Consider the following 21,360-nt stretch of genomic DNA (forward strand, 5'->3'; position numbering starts at 1 on the left):
GGGGATGGTAAATAAGATGTTTATATCCAGTAGTTTTCCAGTTGTAAGAAATATGCTTTACACGCACCCACTTTTAGGCTAAGCCCACTCGAACTTAGAGCGGAAAACGGTCCGATAATTGTATCTCCCTTATATATCCTCGCATCGAAACGATGCATATAAAAACAAGTTATAGAATTTGATTTCCAATAAAAGCTGGTAGGTCTCTATTTTGTTTGTGTATATTTTGTGGGAGTGCAAAATCATAGTTTCCGTTTGGTATAAGACCTCAGACAATTCAGGAATTTAGAAACAATACTTGCGCTAAAATCTACGCAACGACAGATGGATTCTAAATATGAAGTTTGCCATTAGTTTTCAAGTTATAAGAACTCAGACAAACAAACAGACTTCAAAGCTATAAAACTTGTCGACTGTCATAATTACACCTGAAACGGTTAACTGAATGAAAAGTCCTCCAAAATAGTCAATGTACAGATACACGGTCATTACGATTTTATTTACATAATAATAATAATAATAATAATAATAATAATAATAATAATAATAATAATAATAATAATAATAATAATAATAATAATAATAATAATAATAATAATAATAATAATAATAATTGTACCGGAAGGTACACCTCAACTCCGCACATTCCAAAGAAGCGCCTTAATGAACTCTATCTATCCCACAAAATGTGAAACTGCTACTACATCAAGTTGGGACTTTAATCAGAAGATGTCACTACTGAAGTATTGAGTAATTGTGTTATTGCGAAGTTGCCTAAACTGACTGTATTTATTTGCTTTGTGTTTGTTTACTTCAAGAAGTTTGGAAATTTATCCATAGACGTCTATACGAAAACCCTGGTCATGCACTCTGGTGCAAGGTGGAAGAACTTGTAATTTAAAGTTGTTTTGTGTTTCTAGGTTTTCATAACTGTATCTATGTTCAGTTATTTTTGGGTTGGCAATACTTCTTTTTCATTCCGCCAGCTTTGAATCTAACCAATTAGAAATTTCTGTAATTATTTCTCAGCCTATCACAGACTTCGTTTTGGTTCTTTGGGTGTAATTTTTGAATTTGCCAATAATGATTGTGAGGGTGTGTCCGGACTAGTCTAGAATCCTCTCGAACCTTCCCTTCGGGTATATATACGCTGCGGCTTTTCTGGCTACCTTGTCATTTGGTCACCGAATTTCTAAGTGTGTGTGTTAAGACAGGAGGCGGAGCGCCTCATACTTCGCCAGGTAATTCATCAGTCCAGGTAATGGCCATCAGTTTTATCTCTCTGTAGCCACCTCCGCCGAAGGTCCGAAATTCTGACTATGTAACAGTTCGACGTAAACTTCTTCCTTTTCATGTAAAATTTCATAAGTTCTTAAAACTGTAGATCGGGGATAGATAGTGCATTACCCTCTCCAGTTCCCCTTCAACTTGGTTTGAGGTGACTACGATTTAGTACTTTTTTTCCTGTAATGTATTAAATTAAACTTCATTCGAGTCACCTCAATAGCTTGGGATTAGCCCCTGTATCATCGGGCCGAGAGCACTGTTAGGGTTTTAATACTTCATTATCTAGGAGCGACAGTTTGTGTTCGGGCCATTTATTTAACCTGTTCTTTTTTCACAAAGGCCCAGTATGTTGGGTAATTGATATCCCTGTGTTAAATAAATTTTGTAAATTGTGCCTTGAGAGGCCAGAGATGATAAAGTTTTGTGTAATGTTGCCTTAAGCGGGCTGTTAAAAATTTAGTGAATGTTGGAGAACACGTAAGCTCTTTTCTTGTTTACTGTAATATTGAGGAGTGCTTCTGCAAGGCTGTAAATTTGTTGGAGCAAAGTGCTCTTGAATTCGGGAGATTTCTATCCTTGTCTAAATAATATCACTTTGAAATAATTGTAATTGTGTGAACTAGGGGCTCGAAGCCAAAAATTGTTAAATTCCCTATTCTGGGGTGTTCCACCCTTGTAGAAAAATTGGCATTGTACCTGAGATTTTGTTGATTTCACGCAGTGAAAAATTTGTTAAGTTTGTGATTTAAAGAGAAATATAACCTTTGTTAATGTTTTAAATTAATTTTGACATCGTAGTTACACCCATTCAAACCCAGCACCTCCTTTCACCTCTCTGCGATTCACCAAAATACTGTAATAATAATAATAATAATAATAATAATAATAATAATAATAATAATACAGGCGACGGACTCCTTGGAAACAACTTGGCGAACGAAATGGAATTCGATGGGGCTTACGGAAGAAAGAAAGTAGAACTGGCTGAGCCAGCAAAGAGGATACATCTGGATGTGCTAGGAGTAAGCGATATTCGGGTACAGGGAGATAAAGAGGAAGAGATAGGAGATTATAAAGTGTACTTGACGGGTGTTAAAAAGGGACGAGCATAGTCTAGGAGTACGGTTTTTCATCAGGAAAACTATTGCACGCAAGATCGTTTCTATTAGGCACGTAAACAAGCGAATGGTGTGGGTAGATTTGGCACCATGTGAGAGTGCAGATGAGGATGAAATTGACAAGTTTTATAAAGCATTGAGTGACATCGTGGTCAGGGTCAACAGCAAGGATAGGATAGTGCTAATCGGTGATTTCATTGCGAGAGCTGGAAATGGAACTGGAAGGTACGAAAGGGTGGTTGGTAAATGTGGGGAAGATATGGAAGCTAATGGGAATGGAAAGTGTTTGCTGAACTTTTGTGCTAGTATGAGTTTGGCAGTTACGAATACATTCTTCAAGCATCAGGGTTACCAGATCCATAATAGAATATATCTTAACCTCTTCGAATTCAGGAAATCTGTGAGGAATGTACGGGTTTTCCGGAGATTTTTCGATGAAACACACCACTATCTGATCTGCAGTGAACTAGGTGTCTCTAGGCCTAGGATAGAGAAAGTGAAATCTGTCTGTAAACGAATAAGAATAGAAAATATTCAGGACGAGAAAATTACGCAGAAGTACGTGGGTATAATTAGTAGGAAATTCCGAACAGTGGACAGTAAGCAGGTTCAGGATATAGAAAAAGAAAAAGAATGGGTGGCATACAGGGATCCCGTAGTAGCAAAGGAACAAGGAATGCATAGGAACAACTGTGTGTAAATATGGGAAAAAGCGAACATTTTGGTGGAATGTTGAAGTGAGAGCAGCTTGAAAACGTAAAAAGAAGGCTTATCAGAAATGACTCCAAACAAGGGCTGATGCAGACAGGGAATTGTACATAGATGAAAGAAACAGAGCGAAACAAATAGTTGATGCGTCCAAAAAGAAGTCGTGGGAAGATTTTGGTCATAACCTGGAGGGGTAGGTCAAGCAGCAGGGAAACATTTCTGGACAGTAATTAATCTTAGTAGGGGAGGGAAAAAGGAAATGAACAGTGTTTGGGCCATTCAGGTGAACTCATAATAGATCCTAGGGAATCACTGGACAGGTGGAGGGAATTTTTTGAAAATCTTCTGAACGTAAAAGGAAATCTTCATGGTGGTATCGCGAACATCGGAGCTCATAGGGAGGAGGGAAATGATGTTGGTGAGTTTGCGCTTGAGGAAGTGGAAAGGATGATAAAGAAGCTCCATTTTCATAAAGCAGGAGGAATAGATGAAATTAGACCTGAATTGGTGAAGTATAGTGGGAAGGCAGGGATGAAATCTCTTCATAGAATAATAAGATAAGCATGGAGTGTTGGTAAGGTACCTTTAGATTGGACAATATGCAGTAATTGCACCTATCTATAAGCAAGGGAACAGGAAGGATTGCAACAATTATCGAGGTATCTCAGTGATTAGTGTACCAGGCAATAAATTCACCGGCATCTTGTAATTGAGGGTGCGATCAGTCGTTGAGAGGAACTTGGATGAAAACCAGTGTGGTTTCAGACCACAGAGAGGCTGTGAGGGTCAAATTTTCAGTATGCGCCAGGTAACTGAAAAATGCTACGAGAGGAATAGGCAGTTGTGTTTAGGTTTCGCAGATCTAGAGAAAGCATATTACAGGGTACCGAGGGAAAAGAAGTTCACCATACTGGGGGATTATGGGATTAAGTGTCGATTATTAAAATCAATCAAAGGCATTTATGTTGGCAATTGGGCTGCAGAATGAGTTCTTAGTTTAGGGTACTTACAAGGGTTTGACAAGGCTGTAGTCTTTCACCTTTTTCTGTACGTAGTTTACATGGATCATCGGATGAAAGGTATAAAGTGGCAGGGAGAGATTCAGTTAGGTGGAAATGTAGTAAGCAGTCTGGCCTATGCCTGCAGTCTAATATCTTGGAACTTGAAAATATGTGCAATGAGTATGGGATGAATATTAGCCTTTCGAAGACTAAATTGATGTCAGTAGGTAAGAAATCCAAGAGTAGTGAATGTCAGATTGGTGATACAAATATGCAACAGGTAGATAATTTCAAGTATTTAGGATGTTTGCTTACCCAGGATGGTAATATAGTAAGTGAGATTGAATGTACTTCATTCGCAGTTGCGATCAACAGTATTCTGTAAGAAGGAAGTCAGCTCCCGGACGAAATTATCTTTACATCGGTTAGTTTTCAGACCAACTTTGCTTTACGGGAGTGAAATCTGGGTGGACACAGGAAATCTTATTCATAAGTTGGAAGTAACAGACATAAAAGTAGCGAGAATGATTGCTGGTACAAATAGGTGGGAAGAATGGCGTGAGGGTACTCGGAATGAGGAGATAAATGCTAAGTTAGGGATGAACTCGATGGTTGAAGCTGTACGCATAAAACTGCTTCGGTGGTGGGGTCATGTGAGGCGAATGGAGGAGGATAGGTTACGTATGAGGATAATAGACTCAGTTATGGATGGTAAGAGAAGCAGACAGAGACCAAAACGACGATGATTAGACTCAGTTTCTAACGATTTAAAGATAAGAGGTATAGAATTAAATGAGGCCATGCACTAGTTGCAAGTAGAGTATTGTGGCGACATTTAGTAAATTCACAGAGGCTTGCAGACTGAAAGCTGAAGAGCATGATGGTCTATAATGATGATGTATTAATGTATAATAATAATAATAATAATAATAATAATAATAATAATAATAATAATAATAATAATAATAATAATAATATAAGTGTTACATTGGGTGCAGGGGAGAGGGTTATGAATATCGATCATAAGGATATCCATGACGTGCCAGCGATACGTAACTGTCGCATTTAAACACCAATAAATTCAATTGCCTTGAAAACAGAGAAACAACGACCACGATTTTCAAATTGACATGTTCACCATGAAGTTGAATTCACACACCATACATGCTATATATTTCACTGCACGTAATGCAAACAGTCCTGTCACCCATGACTTTAAGTATTGTGGTTGATTTTCTTCTCAATTGTCATTATGCCTAATAGTGTCCGACTCGTTGGCTGAATGGTCAGCGTACTGGCCTTCAGTTCAGAGGGTTCCGGGTTCGATTCCCGGCCGGGTCGGGGATTTTAACCTTCATTGGTTAATTCCAGTAGCTCGGGGGCTGGGTGTTTGTGCTGTCCCCAACATCCCTGCAACTCACACACCACACATAACACTATCCTCCACCACACTAACACGCAGTTACCTACAAATGGCAGATGCCGCCCACCCTCATCGGAGGGTCTGCCTTACAAGGGCTGCACACGGCTAGAAATAGCCACACTAAATTAAATTAAATGCCTAATAGTAACTTTTATATAAAATTATTGCTTGATTTTCAGTATCCTCAACGTAGATGTGCAACTGCGGACAATTTCCTGACTTGGGAGGTCTTACGTTTCTTGCAGGCAGCGTCTCCTTTTACCAGAATATATGTTCATTATTCCTCTTTCTGTTATAAATGCGAACTCTTACTAACGGTCTTTCATTACTTTTCCTGGCGAACGAAGAGAATTAAAAGGATTGAAAGAAATCAGGGAACTGAAACAAGAAGCATAAAGAGTATGTACTGAATGAGTTCAACCAATAGCCTGCCTCATGAATATGCAAAACCTTTCGACTGTCTCCCTGGAGTTGTTACAAGATGAAACCAATCACTTCACGCAATGCTGACGATGGACTTTTTAAATTACTGTTGAAGTATAGAAATATCAGCAATAACCAACCGTTCATTTGAAAATTGAATGCGTACTGTAAGCTATATAAATACAGAGTGGTACACTAGTCCCTTAAAATTCATGATGATATACAACCCATCTTTTACTGTTAGTCCTTAAGGTCGATATTTCTCTTCTTGCTACACACATGTGAGCAACGTAGACTGAACAAAAGTTACACGGGAAAAACGAATGTATGCAATCACACGACTTAGATGAAGGAATAATTCCACAAACATACTGTTCTTTGCGTACTACTAAACACGATGAGATCAATAGGTTGTGTAAGTGATCTGTTGTGGTAGAACCCAAATGAAAGCTATAAAGGATGAATCAGAGATACGAGGCAGAAATTAAGTGTCGACATAAAAGAGGCCGAAAATGCTTCATTTCGACGGAGCCGGCAAGTTCTTTGAGTTCTGTGCTGAAACAGTACTTTTGAACGTGTTCACAGCTTCATTTTACCTAATTACGGCAGAGTGTTTCCTTTATTAAGGTAACACAGTATTATGTTAAGCATGTTTGCTATCAGAGCTGTATGTCTGTGAAAAGTTCGCAACACAAAGCTTACTCATTCACACGTATAATGGAAGTGAATACATATTATTTTATTAACCTCCACCCAAGCGCGTTGATATGTTACTCATCCAAGGATCACAAATACAGTGATATGTTACTCATCCAAGGATCACAAATACGGTGGCATGTTACTCATCCAAGGATCACAAATAGGGTGATATGTTACTCATCCAAGGGCCACAAATACGGTGATATGTTACTCATCCAAGGATCACAAATACAGTGATATGTTACTCATCCAAGGGCCACACATACGGTGATATGTTACTCATCCAAGGATCACAAATACAGTGATATGTTACTCATCCAAGGGCCACAAATACGGTGATATGTTACTCATCCAAGGGCCACAAATACGGTGATATGTTACTCATCCAAGGATCACAAATACAGTGATATGTTACTCATCCAAGGGCCACAAATACGGTGATATGTTACTCATCCAAGGATCACAAATACAGTGATATGTTACTCATCCAAGGGCCACAAATACGGTGATATGTTACTCATCCAAGGACCACAAATACAGTGATATGTTACTCATCCAAGGACCACAAATACAGTGATATGTTACTCATCCAAGGACCACAAATACGGTGATATGTTACTCATCCAAGGATCACAAATACAGTGATATGTTACTCATCCAAGGGCCACAAATACGGTGATATGTTACTCATCCAAGGATCACAAATACAGTGATATGTTACTCATCCAAGGGCCACAAATACGGTGATATGTTACTCATCCAAGGACCACAAATACAGTGATATGTTACTCATCCAAGGACCACAAATACAGTGATATGTTACTCATCCAAGGACCACAAATACGGTGATATGTTACTCATCCAAGGATCACAAATACAGTGATATGTTACTCATCCAAGGGCCACAAATACGGTGATATGTTACTCATCCAAGGATCACAAATACAGTGATATGTTACTCATCCAAGGATCACAAATACAGTGATATGTTACTCATCCAAGGGCCACAAATACAGTGATATGTTACTCATCCAAGGGCCACAAATACGGTGATATGTTACTCATCCAAGGATCACAAATACAGTGAGTTACTCATCCAAGGGCCACACATACGGTGATATGTTACTCATCCAAGGATCACAAATACAGTGATATGTTACTCATCCAAGGGCCACAAATACGGTGATATGTTACTCATCCAAGGGCCACAAATACGGTGATATGTTACTCATCCAAGGATCACAAATACAGTGATATGTTACTCATCCAAGGGCCACAAATACGGTGATATGTTACTCATCCAAGGATCACAAATACAGTGATATGTTACTTATCCAAGGGCCACAAATACGGTGATATGTTACTCATCCAAGGACCACAAAATACAGTGATATGTTACTCATCCAAGGACCACAAATACAGTGATATGTTACTCATCCAAGGACCAAAAATACGGTGATATGTTACTCATCCAAGGATCACAAATACAGTGATATGTTACTCATCCAAGGGCCACAAATACGGTGATATGTTACTCATCCAAGGATCACAAATACAGTGATATGTTACTCATCCAAGGGCCACAAATACGGTGATATGTTACTCATCCAAGGACCACAAATACAGTGATATGTTACTCATCCAAGGACCACAAATACAGTAATATGTTACTCATCCAAGGACCACAAATACGGTGATATGTTACTCATCCAAGGATCACAAATACAGTGATATGTTACTCATCCAAGGGCCACAAATACGGTGATATGTTACTCATCCAAGGATCACAAATACAGTGATATGTTACTCATCCAAGGATCACAAATACAGTGATATGTTACTCATCCAAGGGCCACAAATACAGTGATATGTTACTCATGCATGGGCCACAAATACGGTGATATGTTACTCATCCAAGGATCACAAATACAGTGATATGTTACTCATCCAAGGGCCACAAATACGGTGATATGTTACTCATCCAAGGATCACAAATACAGTGATATGTTACTCATCGAAGGGCCACAAATACGGTGATATGTTACTCATCCAAAGACCACAAATACAGTGATATGTTACTCATCCAAGGACCACAAATACAGTGATATGTTACTCATCCAAGGACCACAAATACAGTGATATGTTACTCATCCAAGGACCACAAATACAGTGATAAGTGTCTCATCCAAGGACCACAAATACGGTGATATGTTTCTCATTCAAGGACCACAAATACGGTGATATATTACTCATCCAAGGACCGCAAATATGGTGATATGTTACTCATCCAAGGACCACAAATACGGTGATATGGTACTCATCCAAGGACCACAAATACAGTGATATGTTACTCATCCAAGGATCACAAATAGAGTGATATGTTACTCATCCAAGGATCACAAATACGGTGATATGTTACTCATCCAAGGACCACAAATACAGTGATATGTTACTCATCCAAGGACCACAAATACAGTGATATGTTACTCATCCAAGGATCACAAATACAGTGATATGTTACTCATCCAAGGATCACAAATACAGTGATATGTTACTCATCCAAGGATCACAAATACGGTGATATGTTACTCATCCAAGGACCACAAATACAGTGATATGTTACTCATCCAAGGACCACAAATACGGTGATATGTTACTCATCCAAGGATCACAAATACAGTGATATGTTACTCATCCAAGGACCACAAATACGGTGATATGTTACTCATCCAAGGATCACAAATACGGTGATATGTTACTCACCTGAGGCATTACAGTCGCAACGCCTGTGTCACAAGAGATTTCCAGAGGAAATATAACTGACAGCCAATACGTTCCTGTGCACCCACTGATGTCTGTGCGCAATTGGGACACTTGGGGGGAAACCTGCTCTTAGAGATAATTATATAACATCTGGTAATAACGAAGAGGTTGACCTAGATTCTGTACAACAGACAAGCATCAGCCGGTCGTCTGCGATGCGAGTATCATACAACAATAAATTTCATCCGCACCACCTGTGATTACACTGGGAGTTCCAAGGTGTGATCTCGACAATTCGGAAACACATTCTCAATGACATTACACGAAGTGGACAGTATTATATTCTCTTTATCAATACGCGTATTTCCGGATGAATCACGATTTCATAAAAATAATGCTACATATACAAGTTGACCTATTCATGTCTAAATAGATATTTATTTTAAAAGAGGTATACACCTGTACCATTTCTGCAGTAATAGACTAACAAAGAGGTACTGACTGAGGCTTGAACGTCTCTCTGAACAGCCTAGTTCTTTAACTTTAGTGGTGTGAGCGTTTAACGCCTTAGAATGAGGCTGAGCCATCAGTAGCAAATTCGCAGCCTATAATATGGTACTTGTTCATAGGCTTAAAGTATTGTACTAACAGAAGTATTATTTTTTCTATTCGTTTTACGTCGCACCGACACAGATAGGTCTCATGGTGACGATGGGATAGGGAAGGCCTAGGAATGGGAATGAAGCGGCCGTGGCCTTAATTACCAGGTGTGAAAATGGGAAACCATGAAAAACCGTCTTCAGGGCTGCCGACAGTTATGTTCAAACCCACTATCTCCCGGATGCAAGCTCAGAGCTGCGCGACTCTAACCGCACGGCCAACTCGCCCGGTTGAGGTGTTGTTAATATATGCGACCATTTCATTCATTCATTACAGTTTCTATCGCTGAGTTATATTTTATGTTGTCAAGTTTAAACCAAATCCTATATTGGAACAGGGTTGCCCATAACTTACGGGTTGCATACATTTAAATTATAAGAGGCTGGTGGATCACTTTATGTACACGAGCATATACATAAAATGTATCTGTGGTTGATATCTTCGAATGCTTAATCGATTGAACCAGGGTCACTAATTTCATTTCATGAGGTTACATTTTGACTACCTGTCTGACATCCACGCTCTGAAAAACTTTGGTTGGCAAAACCTTAAATGAATATTGGTTCACACTAAGTATTCTGGAGCACTGACTTTCGAAGGTAGTGAGTTCTATCATATACCGGCCCAGTCCGGTGCTATTTAACGATGCTAAAAGACGCCAGCTTCGTAGCGGCAGATTTAAACGAGCATCAGCATTTTGTCTGGAAATTAACAACTATAGCCCGACAGTTGTGCTCTCCGACCGACCAACCGACCAGAGGACTGGTGTCCACGGCTGTACTATACCTCTGCATTCGAGAGACAGGTAGGGCTGGTCCCCACCGTCCTGAGAATGGTTCCTATTCTCCTGAACTAAGGCGAATGCCGAGATAGTTCCTAGTAGAGGCCACGGCTGCCAACCCTCTCACATTATATTTGTCATATTCATGCCTTGATCCATCCCAAACGCTCTTACATCTTACACTTCCCTCAAAGTATAACTGAACAAGTCCTGGACGTCTCATGATACGACTTGTCAATCTTCCTTCTTCAGGTCAAATTTCACCAGACTGGTCCCTTCTCACCAATTCGATTTTGTGGTCCGACGTGCCCATCTCTTCTTCCACATTCTTTCGTAACACCGTATTTCAAGACCTCCTCTTGAATTTCTTTTACGAAATCAACGGCCCCGTAAACGTATAAACTTGCGTTTTCTTATTGTTACATTTGCAAGGAACACAATGAATAATTTTTCCTGGCCCTTTTCTTTATTTATAATAGGCTATCTTCATTGTTCCTAATGTCCATATTCCTATGAAAACGGGTAAGAGTTTAATACAATCTCGTAGTATTTCCCTTTAAAGCGACAATCACCGCCATCTGTATCAATTTAAAGTAGGATGAAGCTAATAGTGCACTCTAATAATGAAATGTGAAGAGTGGAGGTGCAGTGATCGTGCCTTCCCCCAGTCGACATGTCGCCAGATGAGAAAGAATTGTCCCGCCCTATCGCCGCCAGCCTTCCCGCCTGCCCGCTACGAGAATCGATACGAGCTTGAAGGTGGACCAGGAAGGAGACACCGTTTTTCCACAGTGGCGTGTACCACTGTTCACTGGCCTTCATTTACGTTTGCACGTTTGACGGGACAACAGACGGAAGTATCTGAGAAGGATCATGAGCAATTCACTGTCACTGTCCGAAAATGTGAATTAGAATTCGAAACAATTTCTGGATCATTGCTTAGTGGGTGTGAGAACTAGGTGTCAGGGAGTAGAGGGACACGAAGGTTAAAAAATGTGATTATTCATTGGCCGATTCGCTGATCATTACTTCTACCTTTCTTTAAAAACAAATCTCGTATTACCACTTTAATAACGACAACAATGACAATAATGCTATTTATTTTTGTCGTCTTACTTACTGTCAAAAAAAGGTTATCACCACGCTGATCACGTGGTGTTCAAATATCCCGGGTCCATCAGGGTGGGCTGTGGTCGTCTTGATAGCTCTGTGAGTTGAATAAACCATGCTTGACTGCTGGAAAGTTACTCAGCTAATAAATCTATCGTCATCGTATTTTCACGTGTGTGAAATAATAAATGCCAATTATAAGTATTACTGCTTGGGGGAAGAGGAACAAGGAAGGTAAGGAGAAACGTTCAGATTCCACGCTTAGTAAAACAATCTATTTATATAAGAGTTTTGTCTGTACATTGCTCACAATTTAAAAAGAAATGGTATTTCTGTATCGGTCATGTCAAAAAGTAACAAAGAAATCCACTTTCTATTTTTCCGTAGTTTCAGTCAGTCAGTCAGTCAGTCTGTCTGTCTGTCTGTCTGTCTGTCTGTCTGTAAGAATATATGTAATAAATCTATGTATGCGTATGTACGCACATTACGAGAAATTGGCTAATGATAATTAATGGAAATCTGTATTTAAAGTCGGGGAATGAGCGACTAAAATCTAGGCCATAAATAACTTTATTCAAGGTGAGTAAAACGGTAGTTTGGGGGAAGGCCTAAAATGTAATTCTCAAATATTTATGTTATTAGTGGTCCTATCGATAAATACTACATAACTTATGTTAGGCCTATATATAATTATATTACCGATCATTTATAGCTTATACATTTTTACCGTACCGGCTATGATAACAGAGATATTAATGAATTTCGATTTTTGTTGCTAAGTCTATTTTAACGCTGAGCCACGACAAAGAGGTAAACAGAATTCAACGAAAATCGGTATGTAAAATCGGAGGAAAGCTAACTACAGTGTAGGCTATAAATAATTTGATTCACTCTAGATGAAATGATAGTTTAGGGGAAGGGGCCTAAGACGTACAACAGGTGGAATGTGTCTGCCATTATAATGTAAACTGCGTCACTCAATTGTGATTGGCAGTAGGCAAGTGGGCCTGCCATTATGGCGAAAACTCCCTAACCCAGTTTTCACACGAGGAAAGATGCATGGTGACTTCCCCGTCGCGTTTCTGGGGTTACGTCAAGAGCTATGTGATTTAACACATCTCATTTACAACGCGTGAACTACTTAACCTCGAATTCTGTATACAATGTAGAATTCCGTAGCGAAACACGAGTATATCAGCTAGTCGGATGTAAGGAGAAATGTTATGTGAGTGTATGTATTTAGTCATTTCTCTGGAATTTAGTTTTCCTGGTATTATTCTGAAGGATTTTTGAAGACAAATTAATTGTGTATTTATCACAATGGAGGCTCTTCTTGGACTTCTTTTTAATGATTTAATATCCCACTACCTCAGATTTCTGGCTACGATTTAATACGAAAGGGCTAGGTCTTGGAAGGATGTCCACAATTCAGGTACATCACAGACATTTTCGTGGTGTGGAAGTGAAAAAACTATGGAGACTTGTCTTCAGAATTGCCGATAGTGGAGTCCGATCTCATCAGACCCGAATGCAAGCTTACAGCTAGGAAGGAGACGCATACTGCGCGGACATGTAGCTCTTCTTAATTTACCTCGGTTCAAAGGTATGTATGCACAATCAACAGTCTAGAAAATATATTGCAGTATCAAGTTTGTTCATGCGATTCATTGTTGATTAACCGGGCGAGTTGGCCGTGTGGTCAGGGGCACGCGGCTCTGAACTTGCATCCGGGAGATAGTGGGTACGAATCCCACTGTCGGCAGCCCTGAAGACTGTTTTCCGTGGTTTCCCATTTTCACACCAGGCAAATGCTGGGGCTGTACCTTAGTTAAGGCCATTGCCGCTTCCTTCCAACTCCTAGACCTTTCCTATCCCGTAGTCGCCATAAGACCTGTCTCTGTCGGTGCGACGTAAAGCAACTAGCATTGTTGATTGCATTGGCTTTAACACATTTTCGCCTTAGAAACATCCACTGATATAGGATATGTTTATATTCCACATCTGTGAAGGAACTTAAGAATCACTGACAATCCTTGTCAATCGAAAGTTAAAATGAATGACCTACATTTTGTTTGACAATGTTATGCGTATGTTACAAACCTCGGTACTTCGGAACATGATCTCCATTCATCATATTCGGAAAATGAACATTAAATCCACTAAGATCATAACTCTGAACTCGATATATATCGTGTAGTTGCCTGTCCTGTTAACAAGTTAACAATATAATTTAGGAAGTCATATTTTCTGAGTCTACCTTGGAAGAAAAGAAAACGAACTACCTGAATTGTTTGTTAAACATCGAGTCTGTTCAAAAAGCACCCGAAAAAATGTAATTGCACCAAAGAATTATAACGTGAAATAAAATGTTACATGATTTTGTTTTGAAATGGATTGAAATTCTAAATAGATTTTATACAGGGTGGCCAGAAACAACGTATAGCAGATATCTGAGTGTTAAAGGGTTTGTCAAGCTGTAAAACAATATGAAATAAATAATTAGATATCTCACACCGTTGCCATTTTATCAGATTCTGAAATTAGCCAATCAAATCGCTTCGCGGGCGAATTCAAATGGGATTTGCGCGTGCCTGCTGCTAGATCTGCATGTGACTTAAGAATGGATTGAGAGCCATGCCAAGTTAACAGCATCAAATACAAACACACCGTAGGTTTCAGCCAGTGTCACGGTAGCGCACTTGCTGTCAGCTCGGAGGTCTGTGTTCAAACCTCTCACCTGGTGAAATTTCATTCTCCGACTCGTGTTATCATGCCGGTGTGAAGTCACGCAAAGATTTAGTAGCACCGCCTCATAAAGCCCACTTGAATTCGCCCACGAAGTTATCTGATTGGCTAACTCCAGCAGCTGATCAAATGACAACGCTGCGACATATCGAATTATTTCTTTCAAACGATTTATCAGTATGACCAACCCTCTAATGCCGTTATACCCGGTTCACGTTTTTTCCGACCACCCTGTATATTCCATTATAGAAACAATCCATTTAAGTAAGTGCGTTGCAAGCTATGAACATCACATTTTCGGATCGTCTTGTTTTGTGTCATGAAAACAGTAATCTTAAAATTACTAATATTTTTAATCCTTTAATACAGTTCTTATTTCCTTCCATTTTGAGTGTTTTAATTCAGTAAGTTGCATTTTCTTAGAATAAAGAGTCAAATCCGAAATTATTTATTTAGAATTTCCTAATCCATTCTTCAAGCAGCAGTCCGTAGGACCTCACACACTAATTATTGTCCCAATTCGTTGTGGGTGAAAAATCTGTGTTCCGAAAAATACCCCACCAGAAATTTAGTATCGAAAGGTAGTATAAAATTTATGAAACTCCATTGCCGAATCTACCCTTCACTTTCGACTTTGGGCTACACGTGTTTTCCTCTTAGGAATACTACTCTTTCTTTAGATAAGCACTTCAAAGAAAGGGATGTTAAATCTCAGCAGGTATCAGCGGTCTGCTTGCTAGGGTCGATACACAACTTCACCGGAAACCTGCCTCAATCACTGCCGCAACGTTCACGGCTCGCTTGAGACGGTCACGGAGGAATATGATGGGAACCCTACGAGCCGAGATAACGAAGAAAAGATTGTGTTACTTCTTCAGCTTGCTGTTCCCACGAATATGTATTCATATGAAATACATAATATTTCCAATAGTATTCGAATTACAGTATAAGACAGAGTTTCTACCTCAATAAATGCTAATGTTTATCTTTGAGACAACTAATATATTGAATGGCAAAGCTCTGAAGCACAGCGATAAGTTCCTTTTAAATATTAACATTCCCAAGTCTAATATTGTATTTCGTAGCCTGAATAAAATTTAACTTGAATTGTAGGTGTGACCTATTCTTTCACCCTTATCGTTAATAATTTGTATGCTTCATTTACTGAACGGTACAAGACTGCATGAAGGGATTCTTGGTGAAAGTGTAGTAATCATCTACATTTACTTCATGGCTTAAAGACATGCGCCGTTGGTATGAACGGGCTTCCATTGAAATCTTTCGAGCCGCTGTTTCGAGAGTTATCGTAATCAGTTGGCGTCCTAAGAAGAAGTACATTTACTAGTTCACGAACCGTATGAGTTTCCTGGTCAGAAGTTGAGTGAAATTCTTCCAACATCTCTTGTGCCTACCGACGTATACTATTATCTTCTTCTTTGCCCTGACGTGTGACGAACATAGTATTCTGTCTGGATGAAATACCATATTTAGCCTTAAGATTGTCGGCAAAAGTAATAGAAGCTTCATATCGCCCGGGCTAGCAATTTTAGGGGCTTGTAGTGTCCACACTTGCAGATGTTAATAGAGAGCTCTAGATCCATACACCCATCATCTATATGATTACAAGGGTACATGCTCGTCTAAAGTGTGTAATTGCGGCAGTCTGTTTTCTTTGGAGAGAGCTCGTTCGCTTTGTTTGGTACTCACACAATTTAAAATCATTCTGAAATTGTATTTATCTGTAATGCACTCATTTGTTTACTACAGGGATTGAAGCCACAATAGCAATAGTCTACTTAAATGTTCTCCAGTATGCTGTAATCCTTATCTGCCCACATGTTCGGCCGACGAGTTTACTCCGAAGGCGCATGCATTTCAAGAGCCAAACCCAGCTAATACAAAAAAATAATATATTTGACCCCTGAATGCCTTGAAATGGATTGTTTCTAGATATTTGTGAATGAAGAGATGTCGCCGAGGGTAGCGGACGAAGCAAACAGATTTTATAAACAGACAGTTGATGCTAAGTTCATGACAAGTACTTTACTTTGATCAATATTGTGTTCTCAATTCAATCTTTCTGCTCTTAATCATGTATATGATTTGGTATTGTGCGTATATATAGCGAGCATAGCCCATAATGCGAATGAAAATACTTAACATCTTCCTAATGGACGAAATTTTCGCCACCTCGTGTGGATCCCAAACATGAACTGTCTCCAACACTGTAGGAACAAATTGACGAGTTAAAATATCGTATCAGAATATTATTCTGTAGTTAATGCTTGTATTTTATGTTCAAATTGGCGATAATATTTGATGAAGTTTTTGGCTGAAATAATCCAGCACTGCGATCGCACCAGCCTCTCCGAGAATTCAGCAGCGGAAAGGATATTCAGAACGTCGCAACTTTTGTCTCTGTTATTTCAACAACATTAATGGAGTGAATTCTCCTCATGATGCCAATATACACAGCTTACACTGAAACCCGCAAGCGAAAACTCGCACGCACGCACTCTTACTGCAGCTATACTTAGCAGCGTAGACACAAAGTGTCAGCATCTACTGGCGCTAGAAGGCAAATGCTGAGATTTTGCATGAAAAAGTCATGGACCACTGTGTTTGTAAATATCAACTTGGTGCAAAATGAAATCCCAACACCAAGAAGACATTAGTCTAGAGGAATGCAGTTTAGGCTAAGCGATTTCCTAGCTAACATATTTATTTGATTAAAGTTTCCAGGCCACAGATACAAGTACGAGTGACAAGACATGTGCCATGGTGATATATTAATAACCACCGTAATTGCTAATTATCAATGCAAGCGTGCGGATGGAGTTCCATGCCTGTTGCACTTGATCAGTCAAATCAGCAACGGTTAATGCCGGTATTGAATTACGTTGTATATCCCGTCCCATAATGACCTATGCGTGCTCAATAGGCGAAGGATCTGGTGATCTCGCAGGCCAAAGCAGCTATCTGACACTCTATAGCACGTTGAGTGACATCAACGGTATGAGGACGAGAGTAATCCTGTCGTAAAACATCCCTTTGAATACTGCGAATGAATGGCAGCACAACTGGTTCAGTCAGCAGTTTGACTTACAAATCCGCTGTCCTTGTACGACACATTCGATAATTCGCTTTCAAGTTTCTCCTGCTGTCATTGTAAATCGCTCCACAGACCAAACTGCTGGTGTAGGTGTAGAGAGTCGACCCGTGGACAGCTTGGTTCCGAGCGCTCACTTGGGCTTCTTCTTACCAACCTAGAGAAAACATCGGCACCAAACCATAAACGACTCTCATTTTACAGTATAACACAACAGATATCCACTCTGCCCTCCAATTAGCTATAGCTTGACACAACTGAAGTCGTAGATGGCAGTGATTTGGAGTTAGTGGCATGAACGCTACCGGACGTCTGGCTCGGAGCTGTCCCTCAAGTAATCTATTTGTTACAGTTCCCTATGTCACTATGGTGCCAACAGAAGCTCCAATGGCTGTTGCAGATGTAATACGATCTATCACAGCCATGCGACGGCTACGGCGCCGTCTTTTCTCTCTGTAGTGACTCGTGTATGGCCGGACCCCGGTCTTCATGGGACAGTGCATTTCCCTGATCATTGTTGCCAACACCAATACACTGTGGATACATCCCTAACAAGTCTTTCTGCAATATCGTGTCAAGAACATCCACCTCCTTGTAGCCCTGTTACACGGCCTAGTGGAAACTCAGTAATCTGTTGATATAGTCTACTTCGTCTCCTTAGGCATATTTCACTCACGCCTACCTTAAAGTATCAACCAAACCAAACCCTATGGCACTACAGCCCTTGAAGTGCCTTGGCCTACTAAGCGACCGCTGCTCAGCCCGAAGGCCTGCAGATTACGAGGTATCGTGTATTCAGCACGACGAATACTCTCGGCCGCTATTCTTGGCTTTCTAGACCGGGGCTGCTATCTCACCGTCAGATAGCTCCTCAATTCTAATCACGTAGGCTGAGTGGACCTCGAACCAGTCCTCAGGTGCAGGTAAAAGTCCCTGACCAGGCCGGGAATCGAACGCGGGGCCTCCGGGTAAGAGGCAGACATGCTACCCCTACACCACGGGGCCGGCTTAAAATATCAACACTAGACGATTAACAACGCTCACGAAGTGTAGGCCTACATCGCGTATTCAAATCAAACTTTCTTTGCAAGGTCACTTTCCGTTGACCAGCGCGCAAGTTTGAGTAGACATATTCCAGATGTGCAAAAATACCTCTCGAATTTCGCGCACAACTCCTTCTTGGTTTTGGGATTTCATTTTACGACAGTGTATATTCTGAACATGTATTCTTGCGGTTCTGGACGTTCGAGGTCAGTAAGTGAAATCAAATCGAGGGGTAGCAAAGCGAATGCTATAAGTTCTATGAGAAAGATGTAAACTCTTGGAGGAATAGAACCAGCCTTTAGGTGGTTAGAACGTCTGCGTTTGCAGAGTTTCACCCTGACGTGCCATTCGGGCTCATCAGTTGGATTGGTACGCCCATCCAAGACGCCCATCTCCGCATGGAGATACAATACTAAAAATGAAAGCCATTTTTAGTCTTGGAGCAAGTTATCTTTAAAGCGGTCAAATCCCATACTGACTTTGTTGTCCAGAATAAAACGGTAGGCAGTCTCAGGATATACTAGATTACAAATATGTTGTAAGCAATTAATATGAAATTAGCGAGAGTGATTAAGGTACGAACTGTCGGAAGAATTGCAGAAGGGTACTCCCAGTTGAGAAATAGAAAACATTGGGAAGAAATCAATGGATGAAGCCGAATATATGAAACAGTTTCGGTGGCGAGATCATATACGTTGAGTGGAAGAGTATAGGTTGCTTTGTAGAATAATGGACTCAGGAAGCAGAGGGAGTCCAAGGTGACGATGGTCCGGCTCTGATTTTCTTTACTTTTCGCAGTAACCAAGTACAAACCATATTTACAACTGACTCCGCTTCAATCTGACGTCCGTACGCTAGCTCCTTATATGATTTTGTCTTATTTTAAATGACTTAAATTGGTATAATAATATATAATTTCGTGTGGCTATTTCTGGCCGAGTGCAGCCCTTGTAAGGTAGACCCTGCGGTGAGGGTGGGCGGCATCTGCCATGTGTAGGTAACTGCGTGTTATTGTGGTGGAGGATAGTGTTATGTGTGGTGTGTGAGTTGCAGGGATGTTGGGGACAGCACAAACACCCAGCCCCCGGGCCATTGGAATTAACCAAAGAAGGTTAAAATCCCCGACCCGGCCGGGAATCGAACCCGGGACCCTCTGAACCGAAGGCCAGTACGCTGACTATTCAGCCAACGAGTCGGACACATAGATTGGTAAGGAATATGAATAGATTAAACAAAGATCAAAACAATAACAGAAACACCCTCGGTCAGCTATAACGGCATGGAGGTTCACTGCAAGATAATGCAGTAATATAACAGTCAAAGCCTTCGTGTTTCTTAGCATTCTCCAAGTTGTTACAACAAATTTGAGCAACATGTACTGAAAACATACTATTATTCAGGGAAAAGTTTTATACAATAACAGTACGCAGGCTACTTATATCATATATATTCCAGTAATAAAGCCTGAATATCGATCATTCATATGTTCCTTTGAATTTGTACTTACGCAGATACGTATTTAAAGAAACCGCTTTTTTGCGTTAATATTGCTCTCATGTTGGTTTCCTGTCCACTGGCAGATAGCTTAAGATTTTCGGAAATACCACAGACACCCTTCTGAGGATGTAAAAAGTCTAGTGAAGGTTCATTGTCTTCCATTATATTGAAAACTGCCCATTTCGATTGGGACTGGCAGTAGGCAATGGGACCGCCATTATAATGAAACCGCCCAATGCGACTGTGACTGATAGTAGGCAAGGGGACCTGTCATTACAATGAAAACTCCCCAAACCGGTCTTCATGTAGCAAACGACGTGTGGAGACTTCATCGCCATGTTCCTAAGACCAACACAGTTTAATAAAATCTTACTCACAACGTGTAAACTACTTTACGTAGAATTCTGTATAAAGTGTAGAATTCCGTAGCGATGTACGGCTATATCAGCTGGTAATAAGATAAAGTTGACATTTAAGAGAACAAGTTGTTCCAAATACTCGTTTATAGGAATAACAATATATTATGGATAGGAAAGATCGTAGTATGAAGATTAATTTGGAATTCAAGAGGAGAAGTTTGTGCAAATGTTCGCTTATGGGGAGAGCAATTGTACACTGACTAACAGAGCAAATGCAACACCAAGGAGGAGTGGTTCGAAAGGGATGAAAGTTGGGGAAAAAACAGAGACGGCACGGACGAATAATTGATGTTTATTTCAAACCGATATGCAGGTTACACAATGCGCACGGGATCGACTCAGTAGGATGTAGGACCACCGCGAGCGGCGATGCACGCAGAAACACGTCGAGGTACAGAGTCAATAAGAGTGCGGATGGTGTCCTGAGGGATGGTTCTCCATTCTCTGTCAACCATTTGCCACAGTTGGTCGTCCGTACGAGGCTGGGGCAGAGTTTGCAAACGGCGTCCAATGAGATCCCACACGTGTTCGATTGGTGAGAGATCCGGAGAGTACGCTGGCCACGGAAGCATC

This window comes from Anabrus simplex, chromosome 1 (genome assembly GCF_040414725.1).
Source record: "Anabrus simplex isolate iqAnaSimp1 chromosome 1, ASM4041472v1, whole genome shotgun sequence".
NCBI lineage: Eukaryota > Metazoa > Arthropoda > Insecta > Orthoptera > Tettigoniidae > Anabrus > Anabrus simplex.